Genomic DNA, 23,125 nt, shown 5'->3' with positions numbered 1-23,125 from the left:
ACAGACAGGTCAGCATTTTTCAACCAAGCCCCCTGCTTATCTCTAGGGATTTATAGTTATTTTAAAAGAGGTGTCGTTTGAATGGACAGACATCTACCCGTGGACTTCCACTGAGTCCTCTCCCACTGTCTAATTCAGACATTGCTATAGAGTTGTGTATGTAGAATTGTTTATAGTACCTTAGGGGAAAGCTAAGGAATGGCAGTGCTAATTTTGGTAACGTATGGCTTTGCCTACCTGGTGAACCTCATCTACCCTTAAAAGCTGACTTCAGTGTTTTCCCCCTCCCTTTCCCTCCCCTGCCCTCCCCTCTCTCCTTTCCTTCCTTCCTTCCTGATTAACTTTCACAGATTTTGTTTCATATTTAAAATAGCAGCGTCTACTTATATTCACATCAGAAAACCACTAGGCAGTTTGATTATCCAGATCTGTGAAAAAATAATGAAAGTCCCTGCGAAGGCCCATCTGCGTTCCTGAGTTCCTGCTCAGCTTTCCATCTCTAGTTTCCCATTTTTAGTTGGGAAAGTAGACTAACCCCAAAACAGCCAGTTTTTATCTGTGTGGCATGTGTTATCAAACCATCTACAGACAGTAAAGTAATATTTGGGCTTAAAAGCCACCTTCTAATGTAAGATAGACTGATCAATGATTGGTATGGTAGGGCTCTGATATGGCGTGGTTAGAATTTGATTTACTTAAAAATGTGAAGATATCAAATATTGGTTAAGACCTCAATATAAGAGCAAACATATTCTCAAAATCAACAGAAATTAAACCAGGTGCCCAAGAAGTCAGATTATGAACAAGCGAGATTGTGAAAGTTCCAAAATTAATTTAAACATTGGCATCATACACATTTCATTGAACAGATTCATCAGCATTTTCACCATATGACCTTGACCACTCAGCTTGATTTCTACTGTTTCTGACTGGCAAAGTTAAAGTAGTTCAGTTCAAAAAAGAAGGCTGTTTTACTGTTTGTAAAATTAAGTGGCAAGTGAAAAATGTATCCAAAGATGTTGCCAGATTTAGGAAAAAAAAAAAAACATTTTGGCTAGAACAGCAGGTCTTTTTAGGCAAACAGCCACTGATAAAGAATTGGAAAGAAAATAAAACTCATTTAAGTGCATCAGGCACCAAACACTTTTTGGACAACTATTTAATTTTCTCAGTTGTATAGGCAATGTAAAGGATACTGTAAATGCAGAAATTAAGTGTGATGCATGATAACACAGGATAAATTAAGATCAGTCATAGAAAATTGTGAACAATTATATGGATTTGATCAGTTATCTTTCGCCTTACATTCATAATTATTCAGCTGGTGGAAAGTAAATGTCGGTGAACATTTAACAGCTTAAAAAGGAACTAGCTGCTTGAAAGGAAAATTGTTCATGTGGAATTTACATGAAAAGCAAAACTAAATAAACTACTGTGCAAATGCGTCAACCTTTACTGGTGTAAATAAGTCAGGGTACAAGTACAGTGAGTAAAATAAAAAGGACTGGAAGAAAAATCCTAGTATAGAGGTTTTATAGCCTCATCACTTTGTAGAAAAACTACTGGGAACTACTCTGTACCTAATGATAGGGCCACTGAGAGAAAAATGGCAAGGGCTGAAAATAGTTGCCTGTAAGTTTTAAGCAAACATTGTAGAGCGTTTGATTTCCAGAAATTACATGGCTAAGTTTTATGTGCTTCCCTCTCCCTTATCTAGGTAGGATTTTCAAATATCAATCATTCCGTGGAGGGGAATTTAAAAATAGAAGCCTCTCCTCCCCCAGTGCACGCATAATTAATACTTGTGCTCCAACTAGGAGCTCTCCGCACTCCTCTGCATTCCCCTGGATTCACACCTCTTTATTGTTGCTTTACGCATTTGATTGCCGGGCTGGGGTTGTAAAACTCCTTTAAGGACAAGGACAAGCTCTGGTTCATTTACATTTCCCAAGGTGCTTTGCTCTCTTGGGCCTTTCAGAAGGCTTTCATTGATTTAAAAAAAATTGTTAACTATTAAGTGAAGATAAAATAGCAACATTGAGATGAAACTCAGTTCTGAAATATCAGAGGGTGCAGTGAACACAGTGCTATTCCAGGTCTTATGATGGACTAGTAGGAAATCAACTGTTGAAGCTGGTGTAAAACTTTTCTTGGGCAGCTCGTCTTTCTAGCGGAGAGGCCGATCTGGTAGTTAGATCTGTTACAGAGATGTTTCCAACCCAAAGGAATCATACTGGAATTCTTTCATCACCACAAGCAACCCACAACAGAAGATGCAATTTGTGAGCTGGGAAGCAGGATAGGAGATGCAAACTTAGCCTCTCTTCGTGGAAAAAGGATCCATCTTGCCGCTTGTACTTCTTCTTTTATGCCATTAGCACACAGTATACCATTAGCACACAGTAGTCTCTTTATTATGCCCCTCTCCCCACCACTAGCTGCACAGCCCTGTTTTATCCATGTGTACCCTCAGCACAAACTAGTTGTTCAGCAAGTGCTGAATGTTCTAGTTTACACAGCTAAAAGAATGTGCAAACCAGCGTCAAGACCAATGAGACCTGGTTTTCATGCGCTGGTAATTGTGGGGTTTGAAAGGAGGAGCTACTTCATATATTATTTTTATACAAGTATCTTGTCAACCTTAGTAACTCCCAAAGTAAAATGTTAGGCTTATAGGATACTAAATCTGGCAGGGACTTAAAATTTGTAGCTCAATCTACTGAAGAGGATCTCTCTGCCCTTTCCAATCTGCTGTGTAAAGGGGGTGAATGTAGGCTAGTAAGCAATCTTTTAGAAGATTGTAGCTTGTATATATATATTCACCTGATTGCAAATTCATCCACATTTACCAATTTAATATTACCATGGTGGGAAGCAGGTGTGGATCAAATGATGGGCTCCCATCTACCCTACGGGAGGTCTAGGATTCGATTCCCAGGGCCTCCTGGTGAAGGCAAGTTGGCCCATGTGGTGAGCTGGCCTGAGAGGAATGCTGGCATAGCAAGATGATGCAACAAAAAGAGACACAGAGGGGAGACAATAAAAGATGCAGCAGACCAGGGAGCTGAGGTGATACAAGAGAATGAGCACCTCTCTCCCACTCTGGAAGGTCCTAGGATCGGTCCCCTAAAGAGAAGACAAGCAGACACAGAAGAACACACAGCAAATGGACAGAGCAAGCAGACAATGGATGTGTGTGTGTGTATAGAAATAAATAAATCTTTAAAATACATATGTATGTATTACTATGGTGATGGACAATTAGTAGCCTGGTAAGGTTGCCAGGTTGAAGACACTAGCGCCATTGATGGCATTACCTGATTTCCCTCGATGTTTTCGTGTATAATGCAACACGGAGTAATTCTCTAACTTTGTATCCTGGAGACTGTTTTAATTTCCTTGGCTGCTCAAGCAGATGCCATGCAATGGGCCGGCTTTAAACATGGGAGTGGCTTTGAGGCTGGGGAAAAGTCCACCTCAAGGTGTCATGGTGGCTGTGCTTTCTTCCTGAAGACTGGCCTTCAGGGGCTGGCTGCGGGCAGTCCCTGGCCCTGGGCCCCTCTGTCCCATGGCGGTGCACATGGAGGCATTCGTGGCCTCTTTCTCCTCTTCTGGGTTCCGTTGACCTTCAGCTTGATGCTTCCCTTCGATTTCTCTGTCTCTCTGAAGTTCATTCTGCTTGTAAAGGACTCCAGTAACAGCCTTAAGACCCATCCTGTCTGGGCTGGGCCCCACCGTAACTGTGGTCACCCATCTACAGGTCCTACTTCTAGTGGGTTCCTGCCAACAGGAATGGATTAAGAACATGTTTTTCTGGGTCTATACAGCTCCAGAGCACCTCAGAACCTATTCTAATGAAGTTCTTATTTTTCCCCCGTTCCCTGTCATTTTCTCCCCTGGCAGTGCCCTGCACCCCAATTTCGAGTAGCATATTAGATTCATTCCCGCCTCCCCAAGAAAACTCTTTCCTTGCCCCTTCCCCTTCACATAGCCTACTTGTCATGAGCGTTTTGAATTTCAAATGCTCAAATTAAGTTGAAAACATGCAACGCCTTCTCAAAGTAGAAAAGAAAACACGTTTCTGTGGCTGCTGGTGTTAACTGCCATTAGGCGAATATCATTATATAAAAACTCCTTCCATCTTTATTTTCATTTTAAAATATTTGAAAGAAGGAAAGGGTGTAGAATCCATAAGGAATACGGTTCAGGACCTTGGCCTTTAGATCTTCAGGGTAATTTGATAGTATTTTCAGACTTTGTAAGAAGATTGTACTCTGGGGGAATGGCCTCTGTAAAAAAATGGGAAATTACGAAGTCTTAGAATTAGTTAATATGGCAGGAGTTGATTGAGGAAAATCAACAAAGGTTGCATCAAAATTGACCTGTTAAAAGCCTTTGGTTACTTTGATTTACCAGAGGTTTCTGTGCTCTTACTGGAAGAGCTGTGGGGTCACCAGTCTCTGCAATTTCAACAGCCCCAGACATCCCAGACTTTACGGGCCTTAGCTTGTCTGTATTTGGTCAGGCCAGTTCTGCTCTTATAAATTTAACATCCAAACTTAGAAACTGTGGTTGTGTTGACGATTTCAGTAAGAACAGTAGGTCCGTTCCAGCTTACGGCGTTGTCATTTTGAAGTTGAGATGTAAAGTCTGAGCAGAATTAAAAACTGCGTATCATAGGCTATTTTAACATCTTTGTTGAAGTCATGTTCTTGGAAATAGAGAGGAAGTTATGTTTCTCCTAGTAGCATAATTTATCCCCAGGACAGTGGCTCTATCCCAGGAGGTGATTCTGAATCCTCTGTTTGGTCACCACACTCAAGCCTTCCATCAGTCACTTGCACATTTGGTCTACACTGTTCTAAACCTTTCCATTGAAAGGATTTTTATCAATGATATCTAGGTAATAAAGTTGCAGAGACCGTGAGAAGGTTCTCTGTAACAGGCGAACAGCAGGCTTTCCTTTAGCCCTTCTAGCTTCTAGAGCAGCCAATTGGAGTGTAAGCTCATGAGCAGGCTTGGGCTGGGGCTCAGTGTGGAATGGTCGGGTTTCCTTGCCTGTGGCTGGGAGTAAGTGGAGTGGAGCCATTGAGAAAGCCTGTGGTTGAATTTTGACTTCAAGCTGTTTCAAAATGCCATCCAGCCTGGATTCACGGGAAACTAGCTTGAATGAGACCAACCACGATGTAAGAGGATATACACGCATGGCCTGTAGGCTCTTCCCTTGAGGGCAGTGACCTGCTAGGGGGAAAACCCACCTCCCCGGCCCGTGGTTCTCAGCCAGGGGCGGCTTTGTGCCACAGGGGACATTTGGCCGTCTCTGGAGACATTTTCCATAGTCCCAACTGGAAGGGGATGGTACTGCGCTTGGCATCTAGCAGGGAGAGGCCAGAGTGGCTGCTAAGCACCCTACGAGTGCGTGAGACAGAGCCTGCAACCAAGAGTCGGCTGGCCCAAAATGTGAGTCGTGTCAGTAGCGCTCAGGTTGAGAAACCTGCCTTGGACCCTCTCCTTTTCATCGTTTCCAAGGTGATAAACCAGCCTGTCTTGATGGAAGGTGAGAAGATAAGCTGGGAAGAGCAGGGTAAGGAGCCAACTGGATAAGAGAGCTGGCTTGGTTTGGAAACTAACGGTTTGGACCACATCCCGTTGATGCCAAAATCAATATTTAGGATTCTGCCTTCCTGTGTTTGGTAAAACTTTTAAAGTATCTGGGCTCTTGGAACATGGCCTTTGCATTAGAAGTGATCTGAGGGTTTGTTTTCTTCAAAGAACCTGTGTTTGTTTTCTGTTGCTGCTGGACACAAACTTTGTGGCTTAACACAATATACATTGGTTATCATACAGTTTTCGAGGTAAGAAGTCCAATACGGGTCCTGAGCTCTGGGTCCCATCAGGGCTGCATCCCTGTAGGATGCTGTAGGGAGAACGTTTCCTTGCCCTTCTAGCCTCTAGAGGCCTCCTGCTTTGCTGGGCTTCGGGCCCTGGCTTCCATCTTCAGTGACGGCTCCACCGCTGCACCTCTCTGCTTCCTTCCACAGTCACATCTCCCTCTGACTCTCCCCCTTTGCTCCCTCTTCCCTTTTTGAGGACCCCAGTGATTACCTTGGGCCCACCCGGATAATTAGGATAATCTTCCCATCCCCAGGTCCTTAATTTGATCCCCTCTGCAAATCTCTTCTGTCATGGAAGGTGACTGTGTATTCATGGGTGTTCCGGGAGTGTTATTTTGCTGAGCCAGGACCCATTGCAGTCACCGGCGCCATGTTTCACCGACTTGAGCCAGGTGTGGATAAAGAAGAGTTACAAAGATGGCTTGGAAAAATCCTCTTTTTCCAGTGGTATAATTTCTGTGTCTTAAAAGCAGTTTTTCTTTTAGCTAAGATAGTGTGACACAGAAAGAGTTAGGGAATGGTGAAAAGTGATTGTTTAAATTGGCAATGGCATATTCCAATAAAAGAGAGCACAAGAGGGAAACATTGCCTGTGCGGGGAAACTTGAGACAAGGGGGTCTAAAATTTAATACTCGGTTGAGGGTGGGGAAAGGCCTGTTGAAAATTCAGATGCCTGGGCCCCCAAGAGCCTGCTTAAAGAGGATCAGGGTGGTGGGGCCCCCCAAATCATATTTTTAATGAGGCCCCACCTGTGGAGCATTTAACATAAAAGGTTCTTGGATCACACTTTCAGAAACTCCCCTGGAGAGACACAAATACCTAATTTAAAACATGTATATTTAAAAAATCAGTTTAAAATGAAATCATTGCATAAGACTGATGTTGGAACTGAAATATATACTTAGATTCTTAGCGGGCTTGTCATTTCAATTATGCCTGGGGTGGGAGGGGGCTATCATTTGCATTCTGGCCTATCCAAATTCTTGTCAGAAAAAGCCATGTTCCTATTCAAAATATATTGTGGTTGTTGGTTCTTTATTGTTCGTATTGAAACTGTCACCCTCTCTTCCTCATTAACTATTGAGTTGCCATCAATGAGGCTGTGCTTGGCTAATGCTCATCAAGAGCTGATAACTCTTGGGTATGTTATTAGCTGCTCTGACTCCCTTTTTATTTATGTTAGGATTTTTTACTTTGAAATAATTGCAAACCTACATGATAGTTACAAAAATAACATATAACCCACATACAAAACTCCAATATACTCCCTTTCCAGATACCCAGCCCACCCATTTTAACATTTTGCCACATTTGCCAAAGCATTTTATCAGGCATTTACTGTCAATCAATCTATCTGTCATCTATCCATCTACCAATCCCGCTACCATTTCTCTCTCTCTCTATATATTTATCTTTCCAGCTCTCTGTTCTCTCTCTCTAGCTATGTAGCTGTCTGCTTTCTGAACATGTGAGGTGAGAGTGGGTTGTGTGTGCCATAATACTTCTGTACATCTATATAGATTTCCTAGGAACAAGGATATTAATCAGTTATAACCAGCTAGCCTTGCAGGTTTGTTGGGAACTGAAAGATAATATTTATGAAATTTTTCACACATAGTAATTGTTCAATAAATGTTAGCTCTAGCAACCAACTAATTCGTTTGAACTTTTCATGAAAGAGAAAACTAGAGGTCAGAATTCCCATCCGTCTATCCTTAGGGCCCATCCACTCTATGGAATCTTTCCTGTACCTTCTTCATAAAATGGTTTCCTCCTCTGAGGTTCTGTAGCTTGTTTTTATCGCACTTACTCTCTAACACTAGTGCAAAGAAGTTGTGCCATTTGTGGATGTGCCAGTTTCCCAGAAAAAGTGCCAATTTCCTGAGGGTCCATAGCCCATATTTCTCACACCAAACAAGCACCTGGCAGAATTCCTTTCCAAAGCACCCTCAGTAAATGTGCTGGTGGGTTGACTAACACTCAGGCAGTTAAGGCAGCATCTTACACATTTTTCAGCATCTTGTTTCCCGCTTGTTTAGAATTGTAAGACTTTGCAATGACTTTTGTAAAAACAAATTTAAGAATAGTTAGTTACTAGGCTTTTTATGTTAATGATGCCATGATATAAAAAATTAGCTGCATCTACTTTAAGGAGGATGGTTCATAATCTAGATTATATGCACCACATGTAAAATCCAAATTAAATATGAAATTGAGTTCTGGAATTGTAGCTGTGGTGAGCAGAAGCAGTTTTACTGAACATTACTTGGTAATATTCATAGTCATACCTTGTCAGTTTACAGTGAGCCAGAGATTAAAAATAACATTTGTTTCTGTTTTCGTAGTTGGTTTATAAAATATCCGGAATCATTTTATTTTCTTGAGCTTGACTTCTAGTAGTGTTTTTAATATGTGGCCTTTCAGAAAGTGTAGTACTGAAATGCATCAATGCAATTTGGCAATGCATAGCAGGACATGCTTCTAGGATTATTTCTAATGATTCAGAGTCAAACTGAGCCTTTAAAACAAAGCTGACCCAAAAGGCAGATGAGCCAAATGTAAACCCAGAGAGAAATCTAAATGAAATGTTGGTTCTTGGCCCTTTGGTCTTCTCCATAGCCAGTGTCTTGCCCATTCGTGACAAAGGGAAAATGTCGTGAGGATCAGAAAGTGTGTCCATGGATGTGTCTTTCCCATCCTCTTTTGTGGTAGTATTATGTAGTCATCAGGGTTTTCAGTTCAGAGACTGGAGTGACCTGATGTGTGTTTTGTAAAGCCAGCTTTGGTAGGGTCTGGAGAATGGACTGGAGGACTGTAAGGCCTGCTAGAAATCTCCGTAGAGGGGCAGGAGGGGAGGGAGGAAAGCAGAGGGAGAAATGATAGGATTTGGTGACCGGCTCACTTGTCAACTAAGGGGTAAGGCAGAGTATTGATTCCCCGTCTCTAGCTTGGGCAACTCGAGGATGTCGGGGATCCAGGAGCAGATTCAGTGGACCCAATGAAGCCACGGGACCTGGGAGTTTCTCTCCAGTTTCTTAACCATTTTACTTGACCATTTGGCCATACCCTTTCTGGTTTAGGAGCCATGGATCGTGGCATCCCCAGGCTCTGGGACCCTGGTACACTGGTGTCAGAGGCTCAGGAATGAGATGGGGGGTGGGGGGTGCGGTGAGGGCACAACCAGTGAGAATGTGGAAGGAGGCAAAAGGAAAGTGTCAGTCCAGAGCTGTCCTAGAATAGCACGGAAGGCAATTCTTAAAGGTTGGCCGATCCAAGGTTTGCACCTTCAGATTTCTAGACCAGTGGGAGACTCTTGACCACAGAAACTACAGCAGTCCTTTACTAATTAGTGATGATGATTCAAAGACCTTTCTTTTGTGGTCCAGCACACAGAAGGGGTGGGCCAAGATGGAAAAAGAGAACTGTGCTTCATAAACTCTAGTTACTTAAATGTTGTGATAAGTAAATATTTTCAGTGTACTAAAATGGCAACATCAGGAAATATGACTAAGAAGTCAATCTATGCCATACCCTTTTCCCCACTTTCGTGGTTGTTGAAAATTTCCACCAAGAGTGATATTTGAAAAGAAAGGCAGGATGAGGGGGCGTTAAGTTTCAGAGGAATGTAAAAGTTTGCATGGTTTTGTAAATCCAGGGGTGGAGCTCACAGATACAAATCCAACATTGAAGTTAGAAGGTCTGTGACAGGCGCTAGAAACGAACCTTAGAGAGGCCCTCCTTTCTTAACATGGGTGCAGGAATCTGATGTGTTAAAGAAATAAGTCTGCAGCCTTCAGTTTATTGGTTTTGTCTGAGAGAAAGGGGGATTCTGGAGAAGATTGAAATGCCTCATGAGTTTGACTGTGATAACACAAAGGGATTGTTGTGTTGTTATCACTTGATAGCCTATTGTACCGTTTTAAGGGAGACTCGTAGCACAGTTTTTCAAACAGTAACTATGATGCCAAGTAAGAGAGCATCTGAACAATAATTTTCATTAAGAAAGGTCCATGCCAGTTTGTGGCATTCATGTTGGCAGCAGAGATCTACAGAAAACTTGAATAGAACATGGGACTGCTGGTAATGAGCGCCAACAAGAATTAGATAAGCATTTAGAAATGGCAAGGCATAATCAGTAGATTTCTGGGGACACCCAAGATCTTTTTTTTTTTTGCCAAGAATTAATATACTATGCAGCTTTCTTATAAAATGAATTCATTAGGGTAGACCTGATTCTCCTAACCTGAGCATGTCACAAACTGGACTGTAGCTTCATGGTACACACCATCGATTGCACTGTAGAAAACTATTCTTTTTATATTATCTAAACCCTTCTGGTTGAATTGCATTTGTAATTTTGTTTGATCTTTGGGCTGAGTGGAAGTAGAGGTTTTTCAATAATGAAATTGACACAATACAATTGTGGTGCCTCACAAAGTCAAACAAGTACCATATCAGCTGGCAACCCCTCTTCTAGATACATACCCAAAAGATTGGATAGCGGGGACTCAAGCAGATGCTTGGACACTGGTCTTCATAGCAGCTTTATTCACAAGAGCCTGAAGGTAGAAACCACACGTGAGTCCAACAACAGATGAATGGCTAGACAGAATGTGGTACTTCCATATTCCCATAATCTCCCTTTCTCTGAATATTATTCAGCCGTGACAGGACCAAGTTCTGATACTTGTGACAACATGGGTGAATCTCGAAAACACATGAAGTAAAATCAGCCAGGCACAAAAGGACGAATTTTACAGTTCCACGTATGTGAATTTATCTAGGATAGGAAAATTCGTAGAAACAAAAGGTAGATTAGCGGTTTCCAGCGGCTGGGGAGAAGGGAATGGCAAGGTATTGCTTTGAATGAGTACGGAGTTTCTGCTTTGGGTGATGAAAAAGCTTTGGTAATGGATGGTGTTGATGACAGAAAAACATTGTCAATGTAATTAATGCCACTGAAGCGTACACCTAAAGTGGCTAAAATGGCCAGTTGTGTTATATGTGATTTAGCACAATAAAAAGGCAGCCATGCCTGTATTCTTTAGTCTCCACCAAATTAGAGAAAAGTGGGAGTGAGCTTGATATTTTGATTTTGGCACTGCGAGAGTCCCCACAAGGATGAAGGACAGTCACCACGTCCTCATTGGTGGCGAGAGACTGAGGCTGGCACCGATGAGGGACATCACATAGCGCTTTCCATGTGCAGGACAACCAGATGGATGGGACCCCTTTCACGGACACTTGGAGGCGAGGGAGATCTGCCGTACTTCTAGAAGGACACGTGTCTTGAGCCGGAAATTGAAAAACAATTAAGAATTATCCAGAAGGTATTCGGGAAGTTTTTACTGGTTGTTGGTTACCAGAAGAAAAAGCCATTTGAGGCGAGGCACAGAGGAGGGCAGGACTTGTGGTGTGCCCCGGGAAGGGACAGTGCTTTTTCCGGGCCTTTCTGTGGGGAGTTAGGGTGACAGGCAGTGCCGCTGACCTGCTTTTGTAAGCGTACTTTCAGAGGAATAAAGAGGAGGTACAGCCTGACGGTGTGTTGTGAGTTCTGTTTACCGAGCATCATTTTCAGGGCTGCTTTTAACAATCGAAGTTGGGGCTTCACAGCATCCAGCCTAGGTAGCTTTTGAGTGAAACTTCTGTTTCCATGTGATCCTCTCCTGAGGGGAGGCCAAAATATCATGGGGTGTGCCCATACTTTAGGGTAGACTCAGAACTAACTCATCAGGCAGCTCCTCGCTGTGGAAGTAGAAGGTGAAAAGGATGTTTTGTGATTATGGAATAGCCACCAGAGGAAGAAAGCAAACTACCGATGTTCAGGAAACTGCTGGTAGGTGTAGCAGTTTGACATAACTGATGAATTCCAAAAAGAAATATTGGGTTATGCTTGTAATCTGATCTGTACCTGGACATGATTGAGTTATGATTAGGGTTTGTGGGACTCACAGATAAAAGGCATGGCGAAGAACAGAGTTGGGTATTTCTGATGTGAGAGTTTGATGCTGAAGACCCAGGAAGTCAGCACGCAGAGGAAAGAGAAGCCAGCCCCAGGAAGGAAGGAACCTTGAAGCCAGAGTAAAGCAAGCCCCAGGAACGGAGGAACCCAGGAAGCCTGAACCCTCGCAGACGTCGGCAGCCATCTTGCTCCAAATAGACTTTTGTGAGGGAAGTAACTGATGCTTTATGACCTGATATCTGTAGGCTCCTACCCCAAATAAATACCTTTCATAAAAACCAACCGGTATCTGGTATTTTGCATCAGCACCCCTTTGGCTGACTAATACAGTTGGGAATGACACTGAGGGCTTGAGGAAATCTTTGATGTCAGAAAAATGAGGTTGGACTCTTGAATATCTCACTTAGTGTGTGCCTTGAGTAGGCTGGTAGCCCCTCCACCTCCGTTCTTTCATAAAACAAGGGTCACAAAAGTATCCACCGTTCAGGATTATGGTGAGACTTACAGGAATAATGTAGTGCTCAAATATTAGCTATTCTGATTATTGTCAAACTAACCAGTGGCCTTTAGTAGTTTTTTTTTGGGTATCTTCTTAATGAATAGATAATGGTTTAGAATTAACATAGTTACTTCATTAATTGATTTCACGAAAAAGGTTTTTCTGAATCTCTTCTAGGTGCTTACAAAGTTTATTCTCTTTAGTTAGAACAAATCCTTCCTAGACTATTAAAGTCTAGGCTGGGAGAAAGTATTTGCTAGAGAAAATCCAAAATCCTCGAGGTTGGAGAATGAACAATGGGCTAAAATAGACTTATTATTATTCTATTATAGACATATAATTATTCTAGCAGTGGAAGAACTTGTATCATTGATATAAAGGCAGTGGCCACCAGAGGTGCTGAGGGGAGGGAGAGGGAAAAATGAATGTAGCATGGGGGCATTTTCGGGACATTGGAATTGTCCTGCATGACATTGCAATGGTGAATACAGGCCATTATGTGTTTTGTCGTAGCCTGCAAAATTGTGTGGGACAAAGTGTAAATTATAATGTAAACTATAGTCCATGGTTAGTAGCAAGGCTTCAATATGTGTTCATCAATTGTAACAAATATACCACACTAATGAAGGATGTTGTTAATGGGAGAAAGGGTGGGAGGGGGTGGGATGGGGCACGTGGGAATCCCCTGTATTTTTCATGTAACATCTATGTAATCTAAAGCGTCTTTAAAAATAAAACAAATTAAAAATTAATTCAGTAAGCATTTTCTGTACAGGTCACCTTATCCTACTCTCCCCTCTTGGTTTATGGGATGGCCACAGCCAGTCAGAATAAACAGTACTAGGTAGGTTAGGCTGAACCCAGTGGTCCCTAGGAAAGCTGGTCAGTCATGGAATCCAAATGTTAGAAGGCAGCTCAGAGCTAGAAGGAAGCTCAGAGTTCTGTGGTTTTGCTTCTGGGAGGGAGATATGTAGCACTTTGGATATCTGCCGAATAAGCAGTTCTCACTTTGAAAATCCTGAGACCTTCTGTGAGGTCTGCAAGGTCAACACAATTTAAAAAATAACACTAAGCCCTTCTTTACCTATTTCACTCCCATTCTTTTGAAAGTCTACAGTGAATTTTTCAGAGGCTACATGATGTGTGATGATATTGTGTAATGAAACGTGTCAACCGTTGCAAGACCTGCATAACCCAGTGAAATGTTGTTTCCAGAATGACCAATGCGTGATGTTACAAAATCATACCTGCTCAGTTTCATTTAAAGTGCAGGATGGATCAAGGAATTTTAATGTAAAACAGTACGTAAAGTTCATTGATATATTTCAGCTTCTACATTGCTACTATCCTTTAAGAAACTATCACCTGCTTTCTTTTTGGGGTGATGGACAAGTTTTTGTAATAGATGGTGGTGATGGGAGCACAACTTTGTGAATGTAATTAACACCACTGAATTACATTTTTGATTGTGGATAAAAGGGGAAATTTTAGGTAGTATATATGTTATTAGCATAAATATAAAAAATAAAAAAGCCACACCAAATAACCATATGTCTGTATAATACAACCCATGAAACCTAATGTAAACTACAGGCAATAGCCAATAGTAAACTTATAAGAGTAGTAACAAAGATACCACATTAATGCAAAATGTTAAAAATGGGGACAGGTATATGGGAATTCTGCATTTTCTTTATGATCTTTCAATAAACCTACACATTTTCTAATAATAACAACAACAACAAAGAATAAGAAACTACCACTTTGCCAAGCTTTGGTTGTAATATAAAAGAATATCCACAATTAGTTTAAATGTCTATTCAAATACTCATTCCTTTTCCACCTTTCCCAACACATATATATTTAGGAGGCTAGATTTTCTTCATGTATTTCAACCAAGCAACATATCACAATAAATCAGAATGCAAAGGTAGAGAGGAGAATTTAATGGTTTTCTATTAAGCCAGACAGTAAAGAGAAGACAGTAAAGAGATTTGCACAAATTTAAATCAATGCCACTTTTCTGTTTTGAGAAATGTTATGTTCGTAAATATACATTATTTTATATAACATGCAATGGGTATATTACTATTTGTATTAAAAGAACTAATAAAAAATTTAAAAGGCTCTGTTTTAATTGGTAATGTGGTTGATTTTGTTAAATAAACCTACATTGAGAAGTCCTCAAAAAATTTTGGGAGTATAAAAGGGACCTGTGGGAAACGGACTTTGGCCCAGTGGTTAGGGCGTCCGTCTACCACATGGGAGGTCCGCGGTTCAAGCCCCGGGCCTCCTTGACCTGTGTGGAGCTGGCCCATACCCAGTGCTGATGCGCGCAAGGAGTGCCGTGCCACACAGGGGTGTCCCCCGCGTAGGGGAGCCCCACGCGCAAGGAGTGCACCCATAAGGAGAGCCGCCCAGCGTGAAGGAGGGAGCAGCCTGCCCAGGAATGGCGCCGCCCACGCTTCCCGTGCCGCTGAGAACAACAGAAGCGGACAAAGAAACAAGACGCAGCAAAAAGACACAGAGAACAGACAACCGGGGGAGGGGGGGAATTAAATAAATAAATAAAATAAATCTTTAAAAAAAAAAAAAGGGACCTGTGATCAAATAACTTGAGACCCGCTGGCCTAGAATTTGTTTGCTGGAGTGTATTCCAGACAATGCATGTCCAATGGTTGCTCACTTCTTCTGGAAAAATTTCTGTGATCAAATATATTTTGGGCCAAGATAAATGGTTTCTTCCCCCTTAGAGAGATTTATAATACATATTTATATATCAGAGTCCCTCCAAAGTTTTTTCTGAATTTATTCCAACCTTTTTACCCTCTTTTTAATTTTAGCATAACAATATTTCACAATGGAATAAAACATTCCATTGACCACACCTGCTAATATATGATAGATGCTTCCCTTTCCCTATTTTAAAAAAATCACAGGGGAGGGGACTTGGCCCAGTGGTTAGGGCATCTGCCTACCACATGGGAGGTCCGCGGTTCAAACCCCGGGCCTCCTTGACCCGTGTGGAGCTGGCCCACGTGCAGCACTGATGAACCGCAAGGAGTGCCCTGCCCCGTAGGGGAGCCCTGCGCGCAAGGAGTGCGCCCCATAAGGAGAGCTGCCCAGCACGAAAGAAAGTGCAGCCTGCCCAGGAATGGCGCCACACACACAGAGAGCTGACATAAGATGACGCAACAAAGAAATAGATTCCTGTGCCGCTGATAAGGATAGAAGCGGTCACAGAAGAACACACAGTGAATGGACACAGAGAGGAGACAACTGGGGGGAGGAAGGGGAAGGGAGAGAAATAAATTTTAAAAAACTTAAAAAAAAAAAAGCTAAACGCATGATTCATCAGGTACTTTCCTTCAAATCCATACTCTCTTTAGAGGCAGGCCCATGAACGCTTACCAGCTAATTTGATTGGCTTTCTGGTTTTTTTTAAAAACACACAAATGAAAAAGCTCTCATCGCTCATCATATTATACTATTTTGCTTCTGATCTTCTAAGTTGTTTTTACTTATGTTTCTAGACTCATATGTTTTTAAAGCTCTGTTGTAGCCATTTTGGGTGTAAATTTATAGCATCTGTTCCATGTGCCCTAAGACAAAGTACTCTCATCTCCACATAAATTGTCCAAATTGTGGTTTAGGTGTGGCAGTCTAGCTGTCAAGCTATTACTACTCCTCGGTATTTTTAAATGGTAAAAATACCTTTGGTCATGTACCACATGTTTTTATAAAACACAGTTGCTTTTTTATCTTATTTTTAACAGAGGGATTTATAAATGGCAATGGGTTTTGTTGTTCTTTTTCATGATTCTGTCTTTCCAGCATTTTCGTTCCCATTGGTTGTGACTCAATCCTGAACAGTTAAAACAAAAAGTATCCCACCAGTGTGGGTGAGGAACGTACTCCTGGATTCTGCATGATGGGTATCATCCTACAAACTAAGACTGCTGTTCACATTAACCAGCACGTTTCTTTCTTGACACAGTGCCATTCCAACTTTGCACTGAGGCAGAAGTGTAGAGCTAAATTTCTTTTGGTGTCTGTAGTTCACGTGTGTATCAGGGAAGGAAGGCCAAAGTCTTAATTTGTTATAAGAATTAAGGGGACCATCCGTGGTCACTGTATTTTATATAGTTCAACAGCTTTCATTTTATTTTTAGTGTCCGTCTTGCCATTTGCTACTCAAAACCTTACCTGAATCTTTAGTGACTTTTTATTGCTAACTGAAAATTGTCATTTTCCTAATTTCCTTTCTTATTGAAACAAGCTAAGCAGAGTTTACTGTGATTGTCTTATTCAGATCTTGTCCTTTTCTTTTTTCTTCTTCTCACTCTTGGGTCATCTTAGAGAGAGCTCTTTACAGGTAAAAAAGGGCCCTTCAGTCAACAGAAATGTGTATAGAAGGTTTTTTTGCAAACAGCACGGGAAATTCTCTGTTAATTTAATCAGCCAGGTTACCCAGGCAGAGATTGAAGAACCAGGCAGGTGACTCTTTAGACAGCAAGAAGGAACCTTTCCATCTTCTTTGGCTTTTTGGTGTAGATTGTAGCATAATTGGGTGACTCAAAGCTAGAAGAATTCAGAGGCATATGGTGGGGTAGGACGTTTGCTGAAGGTGCAGACAGGCTGTGGCTGGTGTGAATGATGTGTCATTAGCCCTCTCTGCAGCACCCCCAACGTCAGGTGTGCACAGCCGCAGGAGGGGACGGGGTTGTCTGAGAGGGGTGGGTGCTGTGCTGCGATTGAGTCTAGGCTCTGAGTCAGAAGACCCGAGTCGGGTCCCTCCTCCATCTCCTGTAAAAGATGTGTGACATTAGGAAAGTGGTTTAACTTGCTTGTGGCTCAGTTTCTCCAACTGTAAAACATCATGTAGAATTCCTAGAACAGTGACTCATGTATCCCAACTGTATTAGTTATCTATCGATAGGTAACAGATTACCCCCAAACTTAATTCTATCTCACAGTTTTTGTGAGTCCGCGATCACAGCATATACTTTCTGTTTGTGTATCTCTTACTCAGTGCCTCTCCCTCGGCTGTAGTCAAGGTTTGGCTGATGCTGCATTCTCACCTGAAGCCTCAGTGAAGGGAGGGGGGTGGGTGTGTGTGAGATCTGCTTCCAGGCTCACTCACGTGGTTGCTGGGAGACCTCAATTCCATGCCACATGGGTCTTCTCATAAGCAACCTCCTCAAACATGGCAGGTGGCATGCCTGGCATGAGTAATGCAGGAGAGAAGGCAAGAGAGCTCCCAACTGGGAAGCCACAGTCTTTTTGTGGGTTAATATCGGAAGTGACATCCCATTCCCTTTGCTGCATTCTGCTTGCTAGAAGGAAATCACTAAATCCAGTCCATACTCAACTGGGAGAAGACTTCTTCTAGCATGGCTACCAACCACGGTTAATTAGGCTTTAACTTAGTTCCTCTGGCCACACCTGTCCCTGAATTCCAAACCTACATATCCACCTGTCTACTTGGTAACTCAGTAGGATGCCGACCAGACATCTCATACTTACTGTGAATAATGGTGCTCCCCCAGACGTGCTCCTCCCACAGGCTTTTCCACCTCTGTGAATGACAGCTCCATTCTTAGAGTTTATTGGGTCATAATACTTGGGCTTTCTGATTTCAGCCTTGTTCCCTGATGGTCTCTGTCCTTCATACAACAGATAGAATGAGCTTTGAAAACATAGGGTAGATCCTAATAATGCTCCACTTGTGATCCTGCAGTGTCTTCCCATTTTACTTTCGAGTCAAAGCCAGCGTCTTTGCAATGGCCTACAAGGCCTTTCTGTGATGATAAAATTATTTCTCTGTTTTGTTGTATAAAATATCGTGTGTCTATATAATGCATACTCTATGTATGAATGTTTGTGTATAAACAAACTATGTTTTTAGTTATTCAAATTATGTGGAATTTATTTCCTACATTATATAAGATAGGGATCTAATTCTATCCAAACGAATAGCCAATTTTTTCCAGCACCATTTATTGAAGAGTGGTGATACTCCACCATGAACCAATTTGTCTCTTCAATCTGTGCCTAATTACTGAATTTTAGAATAAACATGCACCTACTTGGTTGACTATATCATAGAAGATACCATTGTTTTTGTAGAGATTTTATTTCATATGGTGCATTCAAATACATATTAAAACCAATTTGAATTAAAGTTGGAAATTAATTATGGAGAATATTTACTTCAGTGCCTCTATTTGATAAAGAAGTAATTCTTAGGAGGTTGTGACTTGAGTTAAAAAAACAGCTGTAAAACTGAGATTAAGAAACAAATCTGTGGCTTCTAGGCCACAGATCTCAATATATTATACTTTGCTGCTGCTCTTATCCCAATAGAGAAAACTTTTTTTTTTCCGAACAGTGTAGGGATATCATCTGGAGTGAAATACTTGGGTTTTTTTAATAGCCAACTTCCACATATTTGGACATATCTGTGAATGCTCAAGAGCCCTGCTCCCCCACCCCCCTTTCTGGATTTCTGACCTTATCTCTGTTTATTATAACTTCACCTGGCAAAAAAGAACAGATAAGGAATGGAGAGTAAACTCAAGCCAGTTAGCTTCTGTTGGTTGGTTTTTAGCAGCACTGGTGAAAAGTTTGCCAGAGGAGGCGAGTATATTGAAATTCTTGGATACAATGTGTGTGGAGAATTTGTAGTGGTTTTCTTTTGGTAAAAATAGTCTCATGCCTGGCAAGTTACATGTAATTGAGGGTGGACTACAGATCACAAAATGAATCACTTCAAGCCCCTTCCTGTCTGTAGAGATAAACCAGAATGGAAAATACCATCACTTGGATGAGAGCTCATTTTCTTTCTTCTCCACAAATAGCATCAGCTCTGCTCCTGGGATGTCTGGCTTGGGCAGCCGGTGAGGACCTTGAGCTGCCATTCCGCCCCTCCCAGAGAGAATTTGTTGCAAAATAGGTGGCAGGAATATAATCCAGAAATGAATTTCTTTAGGGCAAAAACGAAACAGACAAGTAAGGAAAGTCATGAGAAAGTGGTATGTTGCTGTTGCTTTTGAACCCAAACCACCTTACATTACATTTTATTTCATTAAATGACACTCTGTCCCGTAAGAGTCAATGTGCGTGGACCCAGAGTCTTTGTCAGAAACACCCGTGATCTTGCTGTGTGACTTCAGGAGGTCTGTTGCCCTCCCTGGGCCAGGAGCTTCATTTGCCCAAGTTTGAACTTTGCAAAGACTTCTTCCTGTTCTCAAATAGCAGGATACAAAGTTGGTAACAAATAATACACATCCAGCAGGTTGTTTTCAGTAAAAGATTGATACAAGTCAGTAACTTGCAGTGGGCTTGCAGAAATCTTCCTCCTCTTTCCAAATTCTGTTTTTTACAAGGAGGGTAAGCTGCAGACATTTGTCATACTTTGAACTTCCTGGCTTGTGTTGATTTGTATCAATATGTTACTGTTACACATTTGAGTGGGAGCTGAGTTAACATTTCATGAAAACAGCTCAGAAAACTATTAAAATCGTTACAGCCTCACTTTCTGGGAGTATTGGTAGCATCAAGAAAATACAAAAGCCTTTGCTAGTTTCAGGCAAAGGTTTGCTCTTCCAGCTAGACTGAAAATATAATGGCATTAAACTCAACTTACTTGGTTAAATATTAACCAGGAGAAGTTTTCTCCCCCTCCTCAAAAGTTTTGTGTGCCCACTTGAATTTAAGTGCCCACAGTTAGACACAACCTCTGCCCCCAAAGTCCCTTTAAAAAAAACCATGATCTATTCCCTGAAACCTCAAAAGGCTTCTCAAAGAATTGGTTACTCAACACAGCAAGGGAGACCTACACATACATCCTCTCCGACAACTGGGTCACTCGATGGCAAGGTCTTTGGTGACTGATGGCCCTAGGACCTGAGCTTTTGTGAGCATTGGTGTGGTGTGTGGGATGTGGTCCAACAATCTGGAAGAACTGGGAGACCACCATTCAGTGGGCCTTCCAAAAAGATGAGAAAGAGCTCCTAAATAAAGAAAAGGCTGAGAAGGATGCAGGCGTCCTTTTGAAGATTGTTTCCAAGCTCTCAAATGGCCCTTGTTAACAAGCAAACAGTGAGGTGGGTTCGACAGGCTGAAAAAACTAGCCCGACACCCCGTGACAAGCAAGTGTTAGAAGCTCACAAAGAGCGACCTTGTCACCCAGCTCTGATGTGTGGGCTCTATCAGCTGCTTAGAGTGGGGTGGAGAGGCATGCATATTTTAACCATTCATTTGAAATTCAGTGTACAGAGTAACTGCTGCTCTTTAACTTGGGTGGAGAAGGTATTTAAGAGTGGGGCAACCGAAAAACCTACCAGTGACCTGTTTGTCATGTCAAGTGGAAGATTTCTTCTCATAATTTGTCTTCATTCAATCTTAGTAGCCTTTTATTTAACAGGTATTAATAGTACCTCCATCAGCTTGAGTCTTTAATGGGCAGAAACAGAACTTTCTGCACTCTCTGCCCTTGATAACTACACTTCAGAGTCCTCGATGCATCTTTAAACTTAGCGAATCCTTCTTTATTTACTCATTTCTCTCAGTAAACTTGCGATTTTGCAAGCGCATTCTCACTGGTACACACTGAATTGTCGAGACACAGTCCCTGCCTGCAGGGCGGTGTTTTCTTTCTTTCTCACCTGTGTTCCCTCCGGCCTGCAGGATTTTAGGACACCAGGGATGGGTCAGTTGCGTGATAGCTTTACTCTGGTAATTCACACGCTTGTTCGAGGTTATGAAATAGACATTTGAGAAAGCGCAGGGATTTCCCCGGCACTGTCCACTGACTGCTTTGAAGTGTCGTTTTCATTCTGACTTGGTGTTGTGTTGTTTTGCTGCAGCATTCTGGAGCAGAATGGAAGAGTTTATTTTGAGGCCGCAAAAGTAGTGCTGCTACAGACAGATCATGAACGAGCGAGAGTGAGAGAGTGGACTTCATTTCCAAAGGTCTTGAAACACAAATGATTTTTGGTAAGTCATCTGAAGGGCTTGGCATTTGTTACCTTTAAATCTCATCAGTCATCATTTATTTACTGTCCCAGGACATATTATTCAAGTGCATAGCTATTTCTCTACAACCCAAGCAGCGAGATGTTTCAGAAAACGTTCTAGCCATAGAGAGCCAAAAGGGCAACCAAATTGACTTAATGTGTTTGTTTTCGGAGACTTGCAGACAAGTAGGACCTGAGTAGAATGCGTTTGTAGACTTAATAAGATGAAAGACAGAAAAGAAACAGAAAAGCAATCCACCTCTTCCAGATACTCCCTTTTAACGGAAAGTATCAGGAATTACTCATACAAGAGACATTTGATGCAATCTGATGGCAAGTTTGTTACCCTGAGGGTGGTGAGTATTGGGATGGGTGAGGCAAGAGGCACTGCATGTCCAAGTCTTGATCAGCAAATGTTTATTGAGTACTTTTAAAATAAATACAAGCCCCTGAATGATGATCTTGGTTTGGGGGTTGGAATTTATAAACTACAAACTATGAAAATAAACTATACATAAACTCCAAACTGTATACCAAAATAAGGCAAACTTCCAAGGAAATTTTATCAACCTAGTTCACTGTATTTCCTGGAAATATCTCCTCAACTGGAAGCCCATTTCTTCCCCACCTATCTTTGTGACCTTGGACAATGTATTCATCCTCTTGGAAGGAGTTGTCTGTAAAACAAGGAGGACATTTTTAGATGATCTGCAAACTCTCTTGTAAACTTAAAATTCGGTAGTTCACACTAGTGAGATTAATTGCACTAATTTACCCTTTAATTCTTGCCCAAACAAATGGGTTGCGTGCCCTCGGCAAGTTGAGGTTTGCAGAGGAGCTGATTGTATCAGCCGGTGTCTTCTCTTACTGTAGTCTTTGACCTAGAAGAAGTTCAATGTCTGCAGTTAATACTTCATTCCCCACCTCCCTTTTTAAAAAAGATTTACTTATTTACTTTGATTTTTCTTTGTTTATCCCTCTGTCCCCCAAATAGTTCTCTCATCCGTTTTCCTACCTTCTCCAGGAGGCACCGGGAGTGGAACCGGAGCCACTGTGTGGTAGAGGGTGTGCCCAACTGGTTGAGCCACATCTGCTTCCCCTTCATTCCCTTTTAACGGTAATGAAACCATGGCTCAGTCTTACATGAATATTATATTCTAAAACATGAGGCTTGTTTCAAATTGTTGTCATGTCTTCTTCTGTAGGGGTTCTGAGTTTTTCCACCTCTGTGTCTGTGCAGAGGTTATCTTCTAGCCCTTTAATCCTGTGGAGCCCCAAACTTTGTTTTATGTTGAATAGAATTTATTATTTTTCCTTCTTACCAAACATCCCTTTTCTGAAACTGAGCTGTGAATGACACTGGGAAAGGGACTCAGGTGTCACTCTTGTTCACAGCTGATTGTCTGCCCCTGAGTGGTGCATTATTCGGGTTTCATAGCAGCATTTTTTTCCCCCTCTTACAAATGTTAAATTCTGAAGTACAGGAAACCACATGAATGTGACATTAGAATGAAAATGCAAAGTCTTTATAATTCTCCAGGTGACAGAATCCTCCCTATAACAAACATATAAACCTGCTTGGGGAGCCTCTGCTCTCCCTTATCTTCGTTTATGCTGTAAATGGCTAATAGCCACTTTCTGGCGCTGAGTAGAGAGATTCGTTTTAGGACGATTGCTTGGGTGGCTCTTTCTAGCCAAGTCCTGCCTGTCCACTTAGCCCAGCTCACATTCCCAGTCTTCCCTGAACCCT

The 23,125-nt window shown here is 41.8% G+C and overlaps 1 protein-coding gene across 10 annotated transcripts in view; it reads left to right on the top strand.

Annotated features, from left to right (window-relative positions):
- Nucleotides 1–23,125, top strand: part of ATXN1 (ataxin 1) — a 417,609-nt gene that overhangs the window by 75,693 nt on the left and 318,791 nt on the right. For 9 of the 10 annotated variants that reach the window (XR_011647041.1, XM_071210983.1, XM_058285261.2 and 6 more), the window contains exon 3: nt 21,226–21,355. The exons of the other annotated variant lie outside the window; for it this stretch is intronic. The gene's annotated coding sequence lies outside the window, so the exon portion shown is untranslated. The remainder of the gene's footprint in view (nt 1–21,225; nt 21,356–23,125) is intronic. 10 annotated transcript variants of the gene reach the window in all.

This window comes from Dasypus novemcinctus, chromosome 22 (assembly GCF_030445035.2).
Source record: "Dasypus novemcinctus isolate mDasNov1 chromosome 22, mDasNov1.1.hap2, whole genome shotgun sequence".
Classification (NCBI taxonomy): Eukaryota; Metazoa; Chordata; class Mammalia; order Cingulata; family Dasypodidae; genus Dasypus; species Dasypus novemcinctus.
This window is presented reverse-complemented; position numbering and strand designations above follow the sequence as displayed.